Raw genomic sequence first — 4,073 nt, forward strand, 5'->3', positions numbered from 1 at the left:
GTTTGCTGTTTTCAAGAGGATCTTAGATCGGCAAAATTAAACATTTTTAAAACTGAAGAGGAGTTCTCGCCTCTCTGTGTCCGACAAGAGAACTCCGGCGCCGACGACTAGAGTCCAGCAAGAGGAGTTCTCGCCTCTCTGTCTCTCAAAATCCCACTGCATCTCTCTATGTATATCTATCCCTGAAATTGTATATATATATATATATACACACCCCGGGTCATGGGAAACGGGTTAGACCAACACCGTGGGTCAAATCCCCCCTCCTCATTCTGTCGTTCCTTCACACTTCTGGATTAGAGAGAAAAGGAGGCGATGAACGAAGAACAAAGACGACGATCGAAGAACGCGACGAACACCCAATTACACTGCACACAAATTGAAAGAGTTCCCTGCAAAATTGAGAGATGGGGAAGGTGGGCAGTTGTGTTTCGAAAAAATTGATTGAAATCTTCAACAATCATCTTTCCCACATTTGTATTTTTCCAAAGAGGAGTTTTAGTGACAGCCATTTCTCTTGGCAGCCATGGATGACGAGGACGACGACGGTGGTTGTGGGGGTGATGGGCCAACGGTAATGAAGGACATGGTGGTGGTGGCCGGTGGGCGGCGGTTGTGGCGTATTTTAGTGTTAGGCCGAGTTTCATAGAGAAGGAGAGGGAGTGCTAGGGACAATAAGGGCCATGGGAGGGCAAAATTGGAACATTTTCTCACATTTCAAAAAAATTAGGGCAAAATTCTAACAGTTTTGAACAGAACCCTAACAGAAGGGATCTATGGGACAAAAAAACTTTGCTCAGGGAGCTGGTCGTAATCAAAATTCTATAAGGAGGTGAGCGAGACAAACAGGAATAGTTTGAGGGGTGTCTCGGTATTTAACCCTAAAAAAAACTTATGACTATGTTTGGATGACTGTAATCTTCAGTAAACAAAAATATGATTATTAGAATAAAATTCTTAAGTAGGAATAAGAATATATTAGTAGGAATTAAATACAATACCTGAAGTAATTTCATTTCGGTGTTTGGATTAATTCAGTGATCTTTTGCAAGAAATAGGAATCAATTATTTTAAAAATTTATCAAAGTCAACATTTTGGTTTTGTATTGATTGAGCGAGGAATCTAAGATTTCAAAGGGTAAGGAAGGGATCAGATTTCCATGCAAACTAATAATGTGATTTTTGTCAAATGTGTCATCAGGAATCACATTCTTTTTTCTGCCTCTCCCAAACGTGGGAATCTTAAAAGTATGGCATCACATTCATATAGATGTCCTTTTCAAACATCAAAATCATGAAAGTATGACATCACATTCTTCCTTAAGATCCTAGCCATCCAAACTGAGCCTATTTTCCTAGCTTGCCCAACCCAACTCATGCACATCTCACAACTCATTCAAAGTCAGGGATAGTAAAAAAAAGTGAGACGACTTTATATTTGTTTGCATAAATACATGAATTTTACACCAAAAATTTCTTTTCTATGCAATAGTACATGTATTAGTTTGTACATTCATTTTAACAATCAATGTCTATATATTGTTTATCAAAATTAAGTATTGTCTATACAAAGATACATTGCTATATATTTGACATAAATTAATGTACATATTTGGATGGGCAGAGAGAGATGAGAATAAAAATACTACATTAGACATGGAATATAGCAAAATTTCTAAGCATGAATTCGAAAAAGATATATGTGTTGCTAATGCCAAAACTGTTTTTATTTATGTCAAAATTGTAGTGCATAAAACCTTCATACCATGTGCAAGATATATGCACTAGAGTTTTGACACACAAATAAAAATAATTTTGGTATTATCATTTTTCAAAGATTTAAGCGATATATTTGTTCTTTCTAGTGAGGCCTCCGCACGGTGGGTTTATGGTCCTCAAATTAGTCGAGGTGCGCGTAAGCGACAAGTTGTCCCAGATACCATCTTAATAATAAAATTAATGACGTGTGTCACATTAAAACATCTATAACAAGCCAACTAACTACTTTCCACCTAAGAGCATTCACAGTGGACTAAACAAAATGGGATTATCAAAAGTTGTTACATTACCTTTAAATTATCCATTTAAGGGATTGCTAAAGTTAGCAATATAGATGTCCAGAGTGGCATAATCAACAATGAATAATCAAAACTTGCCACATCACCTTTTCAACCTATAAAAATCTAAAAATTGTCACCATATAAAACAATTTTTTTAAAATAGTTTTCAAACTAATAAAAACAGGTTATTAGAAATAAAAATATATTTTTTTGAAAACTTTTATTATGAAAAAAAAAGACAGTTTAAAAAAAATAGTTTTTAATAAAAAAACAATTTAACTGTTTTTGCAAAAAAAAAAAACTTATTTTAAAAATGTTTTTTTAGAAACATTGTTGAGAGAGAGAGAGAGAGAGAGAGAGAGAGAGAGAGAGAGAGAGAGAGAAGGTTTTGGTTATTAGCAAAATGTTGTTAGTTTTGATTATCCAAGGGCCAAAATTTGATGAGTTGCTAAGAGGTTGTTAAATTTGGTTATGACACTGTGAATATTTTTTTAATAGAACATTGCTAATTTTAGTAACCTTATGATTTTGGTTATTCCATTGTGGATGCTCTAAAAGCTCTGTTTACTAAAACACCCTTGCAATAAAATATAGTAGATATACGTATATGGATTTAGATATTATATGATAACACCACTTCGCTTTACATGATTACAAATTAAAACGGAATAAATTTCCTAAAATACCCGTAATGGGGAAATTAGTGGCGCCAAAAAATTCACCCAAATTTGAGGCTCAAAATCAAAAGCAAAAAGCTTTCTAGAAGGTTCTGAAAAAAGCAAGACTTTTCCCTTATCAGCAAAGTCAATTCCGAATATTATGCAGATGTTCTCCTAAATTATTGACGGTAAATTCAACTTTTCAAATTTAAACCCTTTCAAACTCTTCCTATAAAATGGAAACTATCATTTCTTGTTGATTGTGACTTGAAAAGAAAGGGAAAAATAGGAAATGAACGCAATGATACCCATTGAAAAGTCAAAATGGACAAATATATTGGGACAATAAAAGATGAAACATGGGCTAGGAAAATGGGACAGAGGGAGGAAGTACTATGATATCACCACTATTCCTTAACATCAATTGTAAAAGCAAATTTTGGGATAGTATGCGTTATTGTAGGAGATCATGACTTCGAAGAAGGGCAGCTCGATGAGTGTTACTTCCTCCGTCCTTTTTTTTGTGTTCAGTATTTCATTTTGGGCTGTCCCTTAATAAGTGTCCATTTTGTAAAGTTAAGTGGGTAAAAGTTGGTGCATTGTCTATTTTGTCCCTAAAAGTAGATTTTATTTTGAAAAGTTAGTGAGTAAAAGTGTAATGATGATGGGTAAGTAAGAAAAGTGGAGGAAAAAGTTGATGTGAAAGGTGTAATGATGATGTCTTTTTAATAAGTTGGAGTTACGAAGCAGGACACTTAAAAAGGGACGGAGGGAGTATTATTTTATTTACTTTATTTATCATCGGATTAACCTACGCTATACCATTAGTATACACGTACATAGATCGTGCATGCCATTACGTATTCCATTAAAATACTACTACCGTTTTTAAGGAGGTAAAGATAGATTGTGATATGGGGCCCATTTCGGGTCTCATACAAACGATTCGACCCGTTCATTAAAAGTAAAACATTTTTTCAAGGGTCCCCGCGAAAAATCAGCACAATCCAATACCTATAAGTACTCAATCCAATCATCTGACTTTTCATTATCCTGAAATCTAAATAAAAAATTAGATGATTAGATCGAGCACTTATAGGTATCAGATTGAGCTGATTTTTCAATGGGACCTTTGAAAAATATTTTACAATTAATGGACAAATCAGATTATTTGTGTGGGACCTAAAGTGGGCCATACACTGCAATCTGTGCACAGTTGCTGTGTGAGTAGCATGACTGGTCTCCATAACAATAGTAAAATCATTCTGTCGGGGTTCGATTTGACGGGACCTTGACCTGAATTAGTATTCCTCCTCTGCTGCTCCGTTCCCCTGCCACTGAACCTGCAACAAGT

General features: G+C 34.9%; 1 non-coding gene across 1 annotated transcript; it reads left to right on the forward strand.

Annotated features, from left to right (window-relative positions):
• Window positions 1-345: 345 nt before the first annotated feature.
• LOC131302184 (small nucleolar RNA snoR135) lies at window positions 346-477 on the forward strand. The gene has a single exon (XR_009191654.1). It is a non-coding gene; the product is annotated as a small nucleolar RNA snoR135 (small nucleolar RNA).
• The last annotated feature ends 3,596 nt before the right edge of the window (window positions 478-4,073 follow it).

Source organism: Rhododendron vialii, chromosome 9a (genome assembly GCF_030253575.1).
Source record: "Rhododendron vialii isolate Sample 1 chromosome 9a, ASM3025357v1".
Taxonomy (NCBI): Eukaryota; Viridiplantae; Streptophyta; class Magnoliopsida; order Ericales; family Ericaceae; genus Rhododendron; species Rhododendron vialii.